Source organism: Chiloscyllium punctatum, unplaced genomic scaffold (assembly GCF_047496795.1).
Source record: "Chiloscyllium punctatum isolate Juve2018m unplaced genomic scaffold, sChiPun1.3 scaffold_293, whole genome shotgun sequence".
NCBI classification, from domain to species: domain Eukaryota; kingdom Metazoa; phylum Chordata; class Chondrichthyes; order Orectolobiformes; family Hemiscylliidae; genus Chiloscyllium; species Chiloscyllium punctatum.
Genome location: NW_027310027.1, coordinates 112,871 through 132,209, shown reverse-complemented (window position 1 = coordinate 132,209; position 19,339 = coordinate 112,871). Strand labels below are relative to the sequence as shown.

General features: G+C 40.2%; 1 long non-coding RNA gene across 1 annotated transcript in view; it reads right to left on the bottom strand.

Annotated features, from left to right (window-relative positions):
• Positions 1-12,384: 12,384 nt before the first annotated feature.
• LOC140472302 (uncharacterized) overlaps positions 12,385-19,339 on the bottom strand; it is a 66,049-nt gene continuing 59,094 nt past the window's right edge. Inside the window, exon 5 of the long non-coding RNA XR_011957533.1 lies at positions 12,385-17,383. This is a non-coding gene — a long non-coding RNA (uncharacterized lncRNA). The remainder of the gene's footprint in view (positions 17,384-19,339) is intronic.

Sequence of the window (19,339 nt, the reverse complement as noted above, 5' to 3'; positions counted from 1 at the left end):
TCTGTCACCTCTCAATTTAAAGCTATGCCCCTCGTGCTCGCCGTCACCATACTTGGAAATAACTCTCCCTGTCCACCCTATCTAATTCTCTGATTATCTTATATGTCTCTATTGAGTCACGTCTCAAACTTCTCTCCAACGAAAACAGTCTCAAGTCCCTCAGACTTTCCTCAGACGACCTTCTCTCCATACCAGGCAAGATCCTAGTAAATCTCTTCTGTACTCTTTACAAAGCATACTTCGTATACTTCTTATATTGCGGTGACCAGAACTGTACACAATACTCCAAGTGCGGCCGCACCAGAGTTATGTACAGATGTAGCATAACCTCATGGTTTCAGAACTCGATCCCTATATTAATGCCTTCCTAACAACACAGTCAACCTGGGTGGCACTTTCAAGGATCTGTGTACCTGGACACCGAGATCTCTCTGCTCATCTACACTACCAAGAATCTTATCATAAGCCCAGTACTTTGAATTGCTGTTCCTCCGACCAAAGTGCATCACCTCTCACTTGTCCACATTAAACTCCATTTGCCACTTCTCAGCCCAGCTCTGCAGCTTATCTATGTCTCTCTGTAACCTACAACATCTTTCGTCACTATCCACAACTCTACCGACCTTAGTGTTGTCTGCAAATTTACTAACCCACCCTTCTACTCCCTCATCCAGGTCGTTTATAAAAATGATGAACAGCAGTGGACCCAACACCAACCCTTGCTGCACATCACTAGTAACTGAACTCCAGATGAACATTTCCCATCAACCACCACCCTCTGTCTTCTTTCAGCAATCAATTACTGATCCAACCTGCTATATCTCCTACAATCCCATTCCTCCGCATTTTGAACGATAGCCTACTGTGGAGAACCTTATCAAATGCGTTGCTGATATCCATATACACCACATCATCCAGTTTACTCTCATCTACCTGTTTGGTCACTTTCTCAAAGAACTCAATACGGTTTGTGAGGCACGACATAACCTGCACAAAACCGTGCTGACTCTCCATTATCAAATTATTATTTTCTAGATGATTGTAAATCCGATCTGTTATAACCTTTTCCAACACTTTACCAATAACTGAAGTAAGGCTCACTGGTTTATAATTATCAGGGTTGTCTCTACTCCCCTGCTTGAACAGGGGAACCACATTTGCTATCCTCCAGTCTTCTAGCACTATTCCTGTAGACAATGACGATTTATAGATCAATGCCAAAGGCCCAGCAACATCCTCCCTTGCTTCCCAGAGGATCCCAGGCTAAATCCCATCCAGCCCAGTGGACTTATCTATTTTCACACTCTGCAGGATTTCTAATACCTCTTCATTGTGAACCTCAATCCCACCGAGTCTAGTAGCCTGTATCTCAGTCTTCTCCTCGATAACATTGTCGATTTCTAGAGTGAATACTGTCGAAAAATATTCATTTAGTGCTTTCTCTATCTCCTCCGACTCTTCACACAACTTCCCATTAATATCCTTGATTGCCCCTAATTTTACTCTTGTTATTCTTTTATTCCTTAAATACCTATAGAAAGCTTTATGGTTTACCCTGATCCTATCGGCCAACAACTTCTTATGTCTCCTCCTGACTCTTCTGAGCTCTCTCTTTCGGTCTTTCCTGGCTACCTTGTAACCCTCAAGTGCCCGAACTGAACATTCACATCTCATCCGACCGTAAGCCTCCCTCTTCCTCTTGACCAGAGATTCCACTTCCTTCGTAAACCACGGCTCCTGCGCTCTACAGCTTCCTCCCTGCCTGACAGGAACATATTTATCTAGGACTCTCAGGAGCGTTTCCTTGAATAAGCTCCACATTTCTAATGTGCCCATTCCCTGCAGGTTCCTTCCCCATCGTATACTTCCTAAATCTTGCCTAATCGCATCGTAACTGCCGTTCCCTCAGCTGTAAATTTCGTGGAAGTTGTGTGTGTGTGCATTTCCATGTATAACTGTTTGATGACAGGAGACAGGGTGGTCGAGGAGATTTGAGTGAGTGAGTGTGTGTTTCCATGTATATGTGCTTACTGGCACGAGACAGTTTGATGTGTGTGTTTTTTGTGTATATCTGTCCAATGACAGGAGGCAGGGTGTTCATGGAGTTTTGTATGTGCTTGTGTGTGCGTGTGTGTGTATGTTTGTGAGTTTCTGCATACATCTTTTTCATGGCAGGAAACAGGGTGGTGGTTGAGGGATGTGTGTGTGTTTGTGTGTATATCTGCTTAAAGGCAGGAGACAGGGTGGTGGTGGAGGGTTGTGCATTGGGTTCAGTGTCTACCTGTTTAATGTCAGGAGGCAGGATGGTCATATTGGGTTGAGTGCATGTGTGTCAATGTGTATATATATTTAAGGGCTAGAGACAGGGTGGGAGTGGATTGTGCTGTGTGTGTGTTTCTGTGTATAACTGTTTAATGGCAGGTGGCATGTTGGTGTGGAGGGTTGTGTGTGTGCTTCTGCGTATATATGCTAAATGGCAGGTGACATGATTGTGTGTGAGTGTTTCTCTGTATACCTGCTCAATGGCAGGAGACAGGATTGTCATGGAGGGTTGTGTGTGTTTCTGCGTATCTCTATTCAATGTCAGGAGACAGTGCTGTTGAAGGGTAGAGTGTCTGTGTTTCTGTGTCTGCGTGCTTAGTGGCAGGTGACAGGGTGGTGGAGGATTGTGTATGTTTCTGTGTATACCTGTTTAAAGTCAGTAGACAGGGTGTTCGTGGAAGGTTGTATGTGTGTTTCTGTGTATATCTGTTTAATTGCAGGAGACGTGGTTGTGCTTGAGGGTTGTGCGTGCGTTTCTGTGTATATCTGCTTAATGGCAGGCAACAAGATGTTGGTCGGGGGTTTTGTGTGTGTTTGTGTGTGGGTGTTGCTGTGTGTATTTGTTTAATGGCATAAAACAATGTGGTGGTTAACAGTTGTGTGTTTGTGCATTTATACGTATATCTGTTTAATCGCAGGGGACAGGTTTGTGGTGGAGGGTTGTGTGTGTGTGTTTCTGTGCATGTCTGTTTAATGGCAGGAGACAGGATGATGGTGTCGAGATTAGTTTGTGTTTCTGTTTATATCGGTTTAATCGCCAGAGAGAGTGTGATGCTGGAGGGTTGTGTCTGTGTGTGTTTATGTGTACGTCTGATTAACGGCAGCAAACGGGGTGGTGGTGGAGGGTTCTGTATATGTGTGTGTCTCTGTGTATATCTGTTTCAGGGCAGGAGACATGATGGTGGTCGAGGGTTGTGTGTGTGTACTTTTATATATATCTGCTAAATGGCAGCAGAACAGGGTGGTGGTGGACGGACGTGTGTGTGTTTGTGTGTATATCTGTTAAATGTCAGCAGACAGGGTGGCGGTCGAGGATTGTGTGTGTGTGTGTGTTTTTCTATGTATATCTGTTTAGTGGCAGGAGAAATGGTTGTGGTTCAATTGTAGAGTGCGTGTTTGAATGTATATCCACTTAGTGGCAGAAAATAAGGTTGTGGTGGAGGACTGTGTGTGTGTTTCTGCATGTATCTATTTAATGGCTGCTGACAGGGAGGTAGTGGGGGGTTTGTGTGTTTCTATATATATATTAAATTGCAGGAGACAGGCTGGCAATGGAGGGTTGTGTCTGTGCTTCTGTGTATATCTGTTTTAGGGCAGGAGACAGGGTGATGGTTGAGGGTTGTGTGTGTGTGTATTTCTGTGTATATCTGCTCAATGGCACGAGAACAGTGTGGTGGTGGAGGGTTGTGTGTGTGTGTGTGTGTGTGTGTGTGTTCTGTGTATATCAGTTTAATGCCAGGAGACAGAGTGTTGGTGTAGGGTTGTCTGTGCGTTTTTTTTGTGCCAGTCTCTTTAATGGTAGTTGATAAGGTGGTGGTGCAGGGTTGTGTGCGTTTTTCTGTATATATCTGCTTAATGACAGGAGACAGACTGGTGTTCGTGGAGGGTTGTGTGCATGTGTGTTTCTGTGTATATCTGTTTAATGGCAGGAGACAGGGTGGTGCTGAAGATATGCGTGTATGTTTCTGTGTACAACTGTTTATTTGCAGGAGACAGTGTGTTGGAGGAGGATGGTGTGTGTGTGTTTCTGTGTATATATGTTTAATTTCAGGAGACAGTGTGTTGGAGGAGGATGGTATGTGTGTGTGTTTCTGTGTATATATGCTTAATTTCAGGAGACAGTGTGTTGGAGGAGGATGGTATGTGTGTGTGTTTCTGTGTATATATGTTTAATTTCAGGAGACAGTGTGTTGGAGGAGGATGGTATGTGTGTGTATCTGTGTATATATGTTTAATTTCAGGAGACAGTGTGTTGGAGGAGGATGGTATGTGTGTGCGTTTCTGTGTATATATGTTTAAGGACTGGTGACAGGGTGGAGGAGGAGGGTTGTGTATGTATTTCTGTATATCTCTGCTTAATAATAGGAGAACAAGGTGGTGATGGAGGATTGTGTGTGTGTTTCTGTGTATATTTATTTAAGGGCAGGAGACAGGGTGGTGATGGAGGATTGTGTGTGTGTTTCTGTGTATATTTATTTAAGGGCAGGAGACAGGGTGGTGATGGAGGATTGTGTGTGTGTGTGTTTCTGTGCATATCTGATTAATGGCAGGGAACAGGGTGGTGATGGAGGCTTGTGTGTGTGTTTCTGTCTTTCTCTGTTTAATGGCAGGAGACAGGGTGGTCGTGGAGGGTTGTGCATGTGTGTGTTTCTGTGTATATCTATTTAATTGCTGAGGACAGGGTGGTGGTGGAGAGATGTGTCTGTGTTTCAGTGCATATCTGTTTAATGACAGGAGACAAGGTGGTGGTAGGGCGATGTATGGGTCTGTGTTTCTGTGTATATCTGTTTAATGGCAAGAGACAGGGTGGTGGTGGAGGGAGTATGTGCGTGTTTCTGTGTCTGTCTGTTTAATTGCAGGAGACAGGGTGGTGGTAGAAGGTGGTGTATGCGTGTTTCTCTGTATATCTGAAAAATCGTAGGAGACAGGGTGGTGATGGAAGTTTGTGTGTGTTTGTGTTCCTGTGTATATCTGTTTAATGAAAGGAGACAGGGTGGTGGTGGAGGGTTGCTGTATGTTTCAGTAAATTTCTGTTTAATAGCAGCAGACAGCGTGGTGGTGGAGGATGGTGAGTGTGTGTTTCTGTGTATAACTGTTTAATAGCCGGAGACAGGGTGGTGTTGGAGTTTTGTGTGTGTATTTCTGTACATATCTGTTTAATTACAGTAGACAGGTGGAGGGTTGCGTGTGTGTTTCTGTGTATACCTGCTCAATGACAGGAGACAAATTGGGTGTCAAGGATTGTGTGTGCGTGTGTGTGCTCCTGTGTACATCTGTTTAATGGCAGAAAACAATGTGGTGGTGAAGGGGTTTGTGTGTGTTTCTCTGTATATCTGTTTAATTGCAGGAGACAGCGTGGTGGTGAAGGGTTGTGTGCGCGTGTTTCTGTGTATGTCTATTTAATGGCAAGAGACAGGGGGATGGTGTCGAGATGTGTGTGTTTCTTTTTATACCTGTTTAATTGCCGGTGAGTGTGTGATGGTAGACCATTGTGTGTGTGAGTGTGTGTGCGTGTGTTTCTGTGTAGATCTGTGTAATGGCAGGAGACAGTGTGGTCCTGAATGATTGTGTGTGTGTGTTTCTGTGTATATCTGCTTGTTGTTCGGAGGCAAAGTGTTGGTGCAGGGTTGTGTGTGTATGTGCTTCTGTGTATATCCGCTTGATAGCATGAGACAACGTGGCGGTGGAGGCTTGTGTTTTGTGTTTTAGTGTATATCTGATTAGTGGCAAGAAACAGGGTTTTGGTGGAGAGTTGTGTGTGTTTCTGTGTATATCTACTTAATGGAAGGAGACAGCGTGATGATGGAGGGTTGTGTGTGTTTCTGCATATATTTGCTTAATGGCAGGAGACAGGGTAGTGGTGGAAGGTTGTGTGCTGGTGTTTCTGTCAATAACAGTTTAATAACAGGAGACAGGTATTGGTGCAGGTTGGTGTGCATGTTTATCTGCATTTTACGTGAACCGTACAATTTGCTGCAGACACATTCACACATGGAAACGAGCCACATTGATAACAACTGAGTTGGAAACGTTTTGGAACTGAGTTGGAAGAGTGTCTTTTTTTAACGTTTTCAAGATGTCAATTACGCTGAACAGCAACGCGCTATTGGAAACAGAAAGGTGAACGGTACAATGGCTTCAACTTTCAGTGCTGAATGCCACTGAGCCGCAGGAGGAGCGACTGCGGCTTGTTTCTGTCGTGTAGCGGTCATCACGTTCGGCTTAAGTGCAAAACGTCCCCAGTTCGAAAGTGGGCAGAAACTGCTTTGTTCCACAACTGCAGCCTTTGACGTAGACAAGAGCCGAGCTTTCTTGCTTGCTTTCCCTTCTGCAAACCTGCCTTCGAATTTGCTTGAAGAAATCTGCTCTCGAAGTGCACTGCAGTACAATTCCATTTAAATACTGTGCAAAGAATTGCAAATGATCATATGCCTTCTGTTTGAGAGTGTAGTTACCCCCTTCTGATCCTTCCACGAAAAGCAGTACCGCATTTGCATTCCTTGCGCAGGCGGCCCGGTTCAAAGACAGGGAAGAAGCTGATGCGCTGGTGTCACAGCGCACCACGGATTCCTGAACTTGTCTGTCTGTCAAATGTATCCCAAAGTCGTCTCTGAAAGACCTCATTTGGAAGGTGTCTGTCGTTATTCAACGTACGAGAATTGGCACCAGAGGTCCTGAATCATGTTTTGGAGCAGTTCGCACGTTAGTGGCTCATTCAATCAGCAACAGCAATGAAAGAAATTACACTCTCAGAGGAACCTCTTGACCTGTGCTTTCATAGCGTCGCTAGTATTAAGGTGCGCCCCGAGATCTAAACCACGTTGGAACTGAAACGGAGGAATCGACAGAGAGTCTACAGAATGACATTGCATCCATTTGGTTTTCTTTAAATCACTGAGGAGCAGGAAAATGTAAACGGGGAGGGCGACTGGGGAAGTCAGGCAGTCGCAGCTCTGGAGAAAATCCTTCTTTGTGACTCACTCAGCAACCAGACACGTGAAGGTGACTCAGGCGTGAGAGCTCTTCACATCGTGAACAAAAAGCAATCAAGGGCCCTTACCACCTCTTCCGGAGTCGAGGTGGGGTGAGGTAATTACCTTTTGACTTCTGTTACTATTTTCAGAAACTGCCTTTCAGATTGAGGTGAACAGAAACTGCATTTCTAAAAAGCACCATGGAATTTGTTAAACTTTATTGAGTCGCTTCTCGTCGATTCCCACACAGGTTTCCAACTCAGTTGCTATTCATGAGGCTCATGTCCAGGTGTGAACATCTCTGCAGTGAATTGCACGGTGAAGGCAAAAGGCAAGGAAAGTGGCATCTCGAACCGGCCCCGAGGTCAGACCTTCCTCACAATGTAATCTGTCGTTCTCGGATTGGAATGCGACCTCCGGTTTTAGGGTGGAACTTTCTTTGGGAACCATATTCTGCAAAACAGACAGAGTGACTGAAACTATGCTGCACGGTATGATTTGGGACACGGCCTGCTCAGCTTTGGGCATTTTCCCTGTAGTCCGGTGTGTTTCATGTTCCGTGCAAACGTGAAAGTTGTCCTGTTTAGAGCAATGGGTGAAATCATTTAGCAAAGCAAGAATCCGAATTGCAGTAATGTCAAGCAGCTGATGGTAATTTGACCCAATCATAACCGATCATATATTCTCACGCAACCACAGATACATTTGTAGCTGAATCCAGTCTGAGAAGATAGACTCAGCTTACCATTGATTTTTGTCTGATTGATGGGCTGTCTTTATCTGCTGAGAAATTGATATTGTAGACGGGCACATCCGAGCAGCTGTGCGAGTCGGAGAGGGATCAGAGAACCCTTTTCACGTGAGTTTGCATCTGTTGTTATGCAGGAGCACAATTGGAATTGCAAGAAAATGACGAGCAGCGCGTGTTGGTAGTGTGGCCGAGCGCTCTCTATCGCTGGATTAAGGCTGCAGTCTCGGCCGAGGCGTGGGTTCAAATCCCACCACTGCCGTTTCCTCTGAACATCTCCAGCGGCGCAGCTTGATTATATGCTGTTTCGATTCCTGCTGCATTTCTGTTTAAAACAGAAGAAAAATGGATTTGCTTCCCGGGGAATTGACTGCGGTGTGTGAAAGCGCCGAATTTTCCAAAGTGTCTGTGCTGTCGTGATCGTGTTCACCTCCCGCGCGGAAAATCGCCAGCAGCTCTACTGTTGCTTTCAGTTACAGGCAAGTTGAGCTTTTACTGGAACCGAATGGAGACTGTTATTTCATCGTTGTTGCGAAACAGAGTCCTACGGTGACTCGACTCGCCGTCATTCGGTTTTCTGGCCAATGTGAAAATCGTTCCAATGTATTTCGATGTCATATGTTATTGAATTTCTCCCACTTTCTTCATTTCCGTCCTGGAGTCATCGGAAGGGAAAGGTAATCTAATCGAGACTGCGATTGGTGAAATTCACTTTTTATGGCCCATTATTATGTTCTTTCTTTGTCTCTTTGCAGCATTGTCTGGGAAGTGGTGGTGCACTCAGGCTCCAGTATGTTAGAAAGAGTAGTTTGGAATTGCCCTGTTGTTAGTTGTGTGATTACTTTATGGCTCATGCCCCCGGACTGTCTCACATTTAGCATTCATGCTCGCTGTGTCTGAAAATGCATTTGGTTTTCCAGTTTTGTTTGTGTTCCGTGTTAAATGCTTTCTGTTTTGCGATTCGCTCAATACATTACGAATTAACAGGGTTTCTGAGGAAACTTCCAGCTGCAAAAATCTTCAACTGAGAATCTGGTAAACTTTCACGGAGTATGGTCAGTCGGAGCAAAAGTAAGGATGTCGTTCGTTTCTGCAGTGTTTCACAATACTACCTTTCCCGTGAGCAGTCGAACAGACTGAATGATTTTGCCACAGACTGCGACGGTAAGGTCCGCAAAAACGTAATTCTTTAAAGCAGGTGTGAGCAACACAACGTTATGGGGTACACCGCGTGGAAACAGATACTTCGGTGTATCTCGTCCATGCTCACCACATAGCCAAATTTAAACAAGTCCCCATTCAACAACGAGCTCATGGAAACAGAAAGGTGAAAGGTAGAATGGCTTCAACTTTCAGTGCTGGATGCCACTGAGCCCCAGCAGAGACGGCTGAGGCTTGTTTCTGTAGTGTAGTGGTTATCACGTTCGCCTTACACGTGAAAAGTCCCCAGTTCGAAACTGGGCAGAAGCTGCTTTGTTCTTCAACTGCAGCCTTTTACATGGACAAGAACGGAGCTTACTTGCTTGCTTTCCCATCTGCAAACCTGCCTTCGAGTTTGCTTAAACAAATCTGCTCTCGAAGTGAAATGCAATGCAGTTCCATTTACTAACAGTGCAAAGCCTTGTAAAGTTTTTCTCCAACCTGGTTCTGATCAAATGCCATTCTGTTTGAGAGTGTAGTTACCCCCTTCTGATCCTTCCACGAAAAGCAGTACCGCATTTGCATTCCTTGCGCAGGCGGCTCGGTTCAAAGGCAGGGAAGAAGCCGATGCGCTGGTGTCACAGCGCACCACGGATTCCTGAACTAATCTGTCTGTCAAATGTATCCCAAAGTCGTCGCTGAAAGACCTCATTTGGAAGGTGTCTGTCGTTATTCAACGTGCGAGAATTGGCACCAGAGGTCCTGAATCATGTTTTGCCGCAGTTCGCACGTTAGTGGCTCATTCAATCAGCAACAGCAATGAAAGAAATTACACTCTCAGAGGAACCTCTGGACCTGTGCTTTCATAGCGTCACTAGTATTAAGGTGCGCCCCGAGATCTAGGGTGGAACATTCTTTGGGAACCTTATTCTGCAAAACAGACACAGTGACTGAAACTATGCTGCCCGGTTTGATTTGGGACACGGCCTGCTCAGCTTTGTGCATTTTCCCTGTAGTCCGGTGTGTTTCATGTTCCGTGTAAACGTGAAAGTTGTCCTGTTTCGAGCAATCGGTGAAATCATTTAGCAAAGCAAGAATCCGAATTGCAGTAATGTCAAGCAGCTGATGGTAATTTGACCCAATCATAACCGATATATTCTCACGCAACCACAGATACATTTGTAGCTGAGTCCAGTCTGAGAAGATAGACTCAGTTTACCATTGATTTTTGTCTGGATTGATGGGCTCTCATTATCTGCTGAGAAATTGATATTGTAGACGGGCACATCCGAGCAACTGTGCGAGTCGGAGAGGGATCATTGAACCCTTTTCACGTGACTTTGCATCTGTTGCTATGCAGGAGCACAATTGGAAGTGCAAGAAAATACAGAGTCGTGCGTGTTGGTAGTGTGGCCGAGTGGTCTAAAGCGCTGCATTAAGGCCGCAATCTCGTCTGAGGCGTGGGTTCGAATCCCACCGCTGCCTTTTCTTCGGCACAGCTTGTTAAAATGCTGTTTCGATCCCTGCTGCATTTCTGTTGAAAACAGAAGTCTCTGAAAGACCTCATTTGGAAGGTGTCTGTCATTATTCAACGTGCGAGAATTGGCACCAGAGATCCTGAATCATGTTTTGGAGCAGTTCGCACGTTGGTGGCTCATTCAATCAGCAACAGCAATGAAAGAAATTACACTCTCAGAGGGACCTTTGGACTTTCACCAGAGCTGCAACTTCCTCACTTCCCCACTCGCCCTCGCCGTTTACATTTTCCTGCTCGTCAGTGATTTAAAGAAATCCAAATGGATGCGATGTCATTCTGTAGCCTCTTTGTAGATTCCTCCGTTTCAGTTCCAACATGGCTTATATCTCGGGCTGTACAGTAATACTAGCGATGCCACGAAAGCACCCCTGTTCCCTCAATGCTATAACAGGCCATTTGTTTGAATAAAATTATCCTCCAAAGAGTAACCCACCCAAACACTTTTTCCGATCATATTTCTTCACATTTACAGCTGACTAATACACATATCCCTGAACACAATGTGCGATTTAGCATGGCCAGCTCACCTAACCTGCACATGTTTGGATTGTGGGAGGACACGACAGCAAAGTCGCATCGACTTGGGGAGAACGTGCAAAGTCCCCACAGTCACCCGAGGAGAGAATCAAAACAATGTCCCTGGCGCTGTGAGGCAGCATTGCTAACCACTGAGGTACCATGTAATCTTATGCAATCAGTAAAATCAGTGAAAGATATGAAAAAAACAAGTTTCAAATGAACACTCTCCGGCATTGTCAACGCATGTCAATCTTGCATTCAATACGAATAGGTGTATGGAAAACAATAAAAAACAAAATCCCGGCAATTCATGAATAAACAATAATTAAAAGTTTAATTTGATCAAAGGTCATAACAATGTTTCGATGAATTGCAATTTTTAATGACACATGTAGGTAATTAGCTAACTAATGAATAATTGGAAGTGGCATATATTTACTTAATGAAGAAAGCGACTTGTTTTCCCTTTGTTACACAGCAGCATAATAATGTGTGTGTGTGTGTTCGAAATGTTTCAATCAAGCTCTTTCTCACAAAATAACTGATGACTTACGATCACTTAGCCTTGTCACCTTTAAAACCACAACATTGTCAAATATTTTCCAGGAATTTACAACCAGAAGAACTAGTTAACTTCTTTTCATAGGAACCCAAAGAGAATAAGTAGTGGACACTGTGAATTCGTTGAGTCAATGCAAGAATTCAACTGAAGACAACATCACTTCTTTCCAAAATGTTCAAAATTTTAAAAAATCAGAATTTATTGCCATTGTTGAATGAAAGAATAGAGATGCTAATTCATTTTCATTTGATTTTGTTGCATGAAATATCCGTAAGCCGTATTATGATTACAAGCACAATAAATGTGAGCATTGAAGTCAAATATAATTAATTGAATTCAACGATGTTTCAACAGGCAAAATAAAAATTGATATTTACAATGATTGAGAGATTGTGCACTGCAATATCTTTGCAGTGGTTCATGTACTGTGCCGTAAATCCAAATTTGTGCAACCTACTAGATTGAATAATTATTATTTTTATTCTAAATCAGCAACAATTTAATTTTCAAAGTCTGTCAATGCATTAAAGAATAATGAATAATCTCTTTTTGCAAGTGATTGAGCAATGTCTGGAAATGAACTGGAATTATTTCAGTTAAAAGTAATTACATTTCCCTGAATTTTAAGGCTGAGATTACAGTGATCATTTAAATGAGCAAACATCAGATATTTGCAATGACGTTAGATGGGAAGTCATTGGTTTCTTTGTGGGGTAGGTGACCTGAAAAATAAAGGCATTTTCATACTGTACTATTCGTACTCAGAAATAATGGATTAAATCTAAATGTGAATCTCATTATACTTGTTCAAAAGACTTATTTATAAATAATTGTGCCATTACTGTAATGGCAATGACTTGATAATGAATGCTGTATTTTGAAGAATTAAAATGATACAATATTTCAAAAGCACTTTGCTGTGATGTTGATTTGATATTTATTAAGATCAGTAAACCGAGGCATAAAACATAGTACCTAGCTTTAGGGATTGAAGAAAAATGAGCCATTCTGTGATTATTGAGCAAAATTCTTCTTTTTTAAGTAAAAAATGTACGTAATACAAGAATTGTGAATTTCCATACACCGGATTCCTTGTAGAGATATGATACATCAATTTATATGATCAATATTATGATCAATGTTGAAAGATTTGTGTCAGAATTTGGAAGAGAATTCGTAAGTCATGAAAGTGAGCTTGAAACTGAACAATGTAGTCAATGACATGTGGCGTATATGCGATTTTAATAATATTGTCATTTTTGGACAATGATGAATAATGTTGGAATAGAAATGCCAAAAATATCAACATGGCCAAAGCAATTCTTTTCTTACAATGAAATGAAAACAATAATCATTTTGTAGCAGGCATGATTTGAAATAGCAGTTTTTTAAATATGACATATACAGTGAAGACTAACCCTTTTTCAAAAATGTAGGAACTTCACGAATTTAAAATGCAGTATTTGTTCAAATTGTAATACAATGGTTATAATTTGAATTGTCTCTTGTAAACACACAACAAAAAAGGAGCTTAAAGATTGTTAGATTGACAAAAATTTGCTTCCCAACGTTATTGTAGTATCCTCAATATCTGTGATAAAGTAGAATTATTGGTTTAAACAATATAAATCAACATGAACGACTGAACTGAAATATAACACATCAATTGCATTAACTGCATAGAATAGTAAATAAATGCTTACTGCTGTCATTTGTCCCAGGAACAATAAGACACTTACTCAGGTTATTCCACTGAATAGTAATCAGCTGATGATGAATATCTTTGTGTCGCTTTATGTGCACTGTTTTGTGTGAACATTGATTTCAATAAATTTAGATATTTACATGAATTAGGAACAGGCTGATAACTGGGTGTGAAAGATCTTATTTAAGATTAGACAATTTTTAGTATTCTCTAGGTTTGCTGAACAAAACACAGTTAAGTCATCATACAATAAACTGGATTAGAGAGAAATATGCAAAATTCAATTTCAAATGGATGCACTCGGATATTTTCACAACATTTCAATCTTACATTCAATATAAATAGATGAGTGGAAAACTAAAAACAAATTTAAGACAACTCATAAACAGATCAATAACTAAAAATTGATATATAGTAGGAAGTCGCATTTGTTTATTTAACTGAACAACTTGATTTTTTTCTCGTATTTACACCTTTGAAGCATCAAGTTCTATGTGCAGTCTGAACTCAGCTCTTCAGAACAAAAGAAAATCAAGGAATATCTGTACTTTGCATATTTCATCTTTGTGAGTGCAACATTATCAAATATTTTGCAAAGAATATTGATTGAGTGGAATTAGATACATTCTGTTATTCGTGGACTGAAGAAAATATATAGCAGATATTGTGATTATTGGAATGAACAACAAATGAAAACATATCTAATGTTGAATTGAAAGGCAATTCATTCGATTCTTAGATATTTTCTTATCAACATTCAGAGCTGCTCTGGCACAGCTCTGTGCAAGGTGGGAATTGAAATTGTACCCTCTGGTCTGGTAACAGAGACACGACCAGATGTGCACAAGATTCCTTCATAACATTCCCAACCAGGCTGGGCAGGGCTGAAAACTAATCAGATGTTTATTGTAATAATTGGATTGGAATTAAATGGTTGGATACTGTGTGTAATCTACTTAAAATTCAGTAGCAATTTACAATAATGATGGGAGTTAACAAATGTCTTAATTAAACATGATTTTTATGATCACTTGGGGAATGACAGCTTGACAGGATGGTGTGATTAGTGTGCATTATATATAAAAAATTAATTTAATTATTCTATATGGTCAGAAGTTTCTCATTTTCTGAAATGCAGATTAAAATGTTTTTGATAGACATGTAAATTGGAACAAAATGATGAATTGGTTCGTCAATGTGCCTATTCAGCTGAAGACAACTTTCATTCTTTCTGAAAATGTACGATTTCTAAGAAGTCACTATTTCCTGTGATTGTTTAATGAAATAAGATAGATGCCAACCTTTTTTTGTATGCTTCAAAAAATTCATGGGGATTTGAATGATTTTGCACATGAAACATATTCAATTGTAATTGTGATTAAAAACACAATAAATGTTAACATTAAAGTGATTTCCAATCAAATCAATTCAAAAGTGTTTCCAAGTTTAAACTGAAAAGCAATATTCAGAATGATTGAGTGATTGTACATTGCAACGTCCTTGCATTAGTTATTGTATGGAAACATAGTTCCACATGTCCACCCCTTACCGAATTGAACAATTATTAGGTATTGGCAACAAATCGATTTGAAAACTTTTATTAATGAATTTAAGAATAATGAGGTATCTCCTCTTCCTATTCCACTGAGTAATGTTCAGAAACGAAGAGAAAAATTGCAGTGTAAAATAACTGGTATTCTCTGAATTCCAATGGCTGAGAAGACTGTGATCTTTCAACTGAGCAAAAGACATATATTTACAAATGATGTTGCAATGGCAATTATTGGTCTTTTGTGGGTATATTGGCCTGATCAAACAGGTTTTAATATTGTAGCACTCACACTAAGAAATATGGAAGGTATTAAAAGCACATTGTTTTTGTTATAAAGCCGAAGTTAAAGTATTGCATAATTATTGTAATTGATCATTGTTTCTAAAATCCTGATAAATAAATTGACTTAATATTTTGAATGCACTTTGCTCTGATGTCGATTGTATATTCATTAAGATTAATAAACTGAAAATTAAAATTTAAAACTTGGCTTTAATAATTTAAAAATCTCAGCAACAATTGACATCGTTCAACTTTTTTTTGGTCGGTTCATGTCTATTTTATTAATGTAACTTTTATCATGATACATGTTTAGATAAATGTCAGCACTAGGAAGAAAATAATGAGGATGGGAAAGTGAGTATTATCGTGAACTAAACATCGAGTTCATGTCATTTGGTACAGGAAGTCATTTTGTCGCAAAAAACTAATAATTCTGTGATTATTGATCATTGACAACTACTGTTGGAAGAAAATAAAACTATCTCAAAATGAAACCAAAAAATGAATATCATTTTGGAGGTCACATGATTTGAAAAGCGGACATTGTCACTTAATGTGACGTTTGAGCTGAAGAATCGTTCTTCCCCCCTCCCCCCGCCACCCCCATGTGTAGTCCTTTCAATAATTTAAAATTTAGCTTAAGTTGAACTAAATAACAAATGGATATTCCTCCATTATTTTCTTGCACACAAAAAATAAAAAAAACAGGAAAATGATATCGCTCTGCAAGGAATAGTTTCACAGATAATAAGTGTTTATATTGAATTAAAATGTCACCAAAGCTGGAGGAGTGATTTCCCCTGACAAGGAATGAAGACTGAGGAGATAGGCCGAACTCAGGCAAGTGGAAGATGTTTACTCATGCTGCAATCAGTTAATGCAGGGATCATCCCCCGAGACAAATCTAGGAAGGGAGATCCATGACACACTGTAACGTGTACAGTAAAAAACAGTATTTTTACACACCTTCTGTATTACAATGTCCACATGCAATGTAGTTACAGTCCTTCCCTCATTATACAGACACCCGATCCTGTAGAACAACTAATCTTGGATGAACATCGCTATGGATAGCCCGAGCTTCCTATTGCTTCATGGTGTTTTACAGGTGGTATAATCTCCAGGCCTTGGGATCTCTCTGTGCATTTTATTTCCTCAGATTACAAAATTAATTGTTGCAGTCCTTTGGGTCTCTCACTCTGCCTTATTTACGATTCTCAAGAATATGTAATTAGAAACTTTTTAAATGTTCTGAGCAACGTTAGTGGGCAGCATGGTGGCACAGTAGTTAGCACTGCTGCATCACAACGCCAGAGACCCGGGTTCAATATCCTGCCTCAGGCGACTGACTGTGTGGAGTTTGCACATTCTCCCCGTGTCTGCGTGGGTCTCCTCCAGGTGCTCCGGTTTCCTCCCACAATCCAAAGATGTGCAGGCCAGGTGAATTGGCCATACTAAATTGCCCATAGTGTTACCTAAGGGGTAGATGCAGGAGTATGGGTGGGTTGTGCTTCAGCGGGGCGGTGTGGGCTTGTTGGGCCGAAGGGCCTGTTTCCACACTGAAAGTTATCTATCTATTCTCCAAAAAAAATAGTAACTATTTCTGGCAATCAAATCCTGTCTGTTTCCCTGATAGCCGCTGTGGAAGTTAGCTGGGCTCTATCCTGCAGCTGGTGTTTATTCATTCACTGGGAAAATTATTCTTTCATTAATGAAAGTCAGGATTGGTCATTTTACTGTATGCTGGCATTCTCTTATCACTATCTGGTGTATGACTGTCTGGAATGGCATACTTATGGACTTGGAGTAGGATTGTACTAAATGTTCTTTTTTAACTTACGACTGAAACAGATTGTTCGTCTCATTTATCTCCCCTCCACCATTTTGTGTTTTAATTCCAAGGCAGGCTGCTCGGGGCTTCCCTACAGCAGCAAATCTACAAGGATTTCAGCACTAAAATAAAAATTAGCATTCGCTACCATTAGGAAACAGTACCATGCAATATGCCTACGTCACTGAGACTTAATTCCACACTTAAAGCCGACTATACTGGATTTGATCAATGATTACATATTAGATATAAGTAACATTTAGTGTTAAAACTAGTCACGGTAAACTTAAAATAATTATAAATGTCATATTACAATCCGTCACATGTAGAATTGAACATTAATTATTGGAGTCTAAAACAATCAGACGTATCTTCATTTGTAAGGCGAATATGAATCCAATGATTTCTGTGAACATTCAAATGAGAAGGTATCAGATATTTCCTGTCAGTGTTGGATGAGGAATCATTGCTTGGTTTGTGGTTGTGTTGACCTGGAATAAAAGATAATTTTTTCTTTGTAAAATTGGCACTACTAAATAATGATTAAATTGAACTGTGAATCTCACGATATTTGTTACAAAACCTAACTTGAATTACTGTGTGATTGTTGGACTAACAATGAATTGGTAATCTATTTTAGAACACTGACACATTAAGTGATTCAATATTTCCAAACGGGTTTGCTGTGATATTAATTACATAATAATTAGTATCAGTGAACTGAGAGTTAGAATGCTGGCATGATGTTTTGGAAAATATTTTCGATATGCAGTGATTATTGATCATTCAACATTCTCAGATAAAACTGCAATCTGTAATTGCTGTCTCAGCTTTTCTTCTGTAGAAATACAATATATAATCCATGCAACTTTTCATGTCATCAATATTCAGACATTTGTGTCGGCATTACAAAGAAAATAAATCGACAAGGAACATGGGTATCATAGCAAAAAACAGTCAACAGCATTTATAGAGAAAATTTTTAAACATTGTCTCTGAGTGAATACATAAAAAGGTTGAATGGGGATCTGTTACAATGTATTGAGCCGCATTTACATTTTTAGCACGATGATTGGGGGAACCTATCAGAAAACTCGCCTATATTTAGGAATTCCTTTATCTCAAAACATGTTACTATCAGCATCCTTTGTCGTAAGTGAAGTCTATTTAATGGTGTGGGAAAGATGTGTGTATATGATAAGAAGGAATCTCTTGCATATATTTGGGATGGTGTGAAAGCGTGATGTTTGTTGTGGTTATTCATCTTGAGAACAATACAATACTGACAAAAGGTTTTGCACTGAACAGTAGTTAGGTGGCCTTGAATACCATCGTGTGGCTTTATGTGCAGTGATTAATTTATTTCAAGAGCTTTTCAATAGCAATCATATTTTCCATGATTTGTAAAATGATTAATAATTTTGTGACAAACATCCACATGTGGTTATGAGCTGGATTTAAAGAATCCAATGTGTTGGTGTGAAAACCCTTCATTATTGACATTTCCAAGCGAGGTGTATAATGCTCAGGCACTGGCTGGAATTCAAGGTGTAAGAAAATCTGATTCACCCTGGAGCTGATTGATTCTAACTGCTGTTTGATTGAAGTTGATTGATATTGTATTTGTCCCGATTTCTCTGCCTGTGGGTGAATTTACAACGTCCAATTTCTGTCCATGGGTCACTTCACATCACTGGAGGTTTAAAATATAATTCTCATATTGTGATAACAACGAATTTTCAATTAAAGTTTGTGTGTTAACAAACAAAACGATTTGTTGTTTTCCAGGAATTTCCACTGACATTGATTAGATATTTATTAAGATAGATAAACTGAGAATTATAATCTAGTTGCAGGATTGTTGAATTGTTCAACCACAGACTTAAGGGTTTTATTTTGGGAATGATTTGGAGGCGCCAGTGTTGGACTGGGCTGTACAAAGTTAAAAATCAAACACCAGCAGTTTATTAACCAATATGTTTATTTTGAAGAACTCGCTTTCAGAAGAACCAGCGTTCATCAGCTGTTTGTAGGAACAGCGCTCCGAAAGCCAGTGCTTCCAAATAAACATGTTGGACTATAGCCTGGTGTTGTGCGATTTTTAACTTTGTTTTTTGGAAGGAATGTTTTCTTTATTCAAATATACAGGCTGTTCAATAACTCTATCGCGCCTTTCTTGATTTTCTTCTAGATTTTCTCATGTAAAATTCACACAATTTTCACTGTAATCAGTATTTCAAATTTCCGTCAGATCTAAGATGAAACGAGGATCAATTAATGAGTACTTCCATGAATGGAAAGCACAATAAATTCACTTTGCAGAGGCAAGATTCAAAATTTATCTGAATAAGCAAATAAACATTTTGAATGGAAAATATCTGAAAATGTTTACATTCAAATTTGAATGAAGTCAAATAACTTCTTTTTGAAATACATGGCCTGAAAAC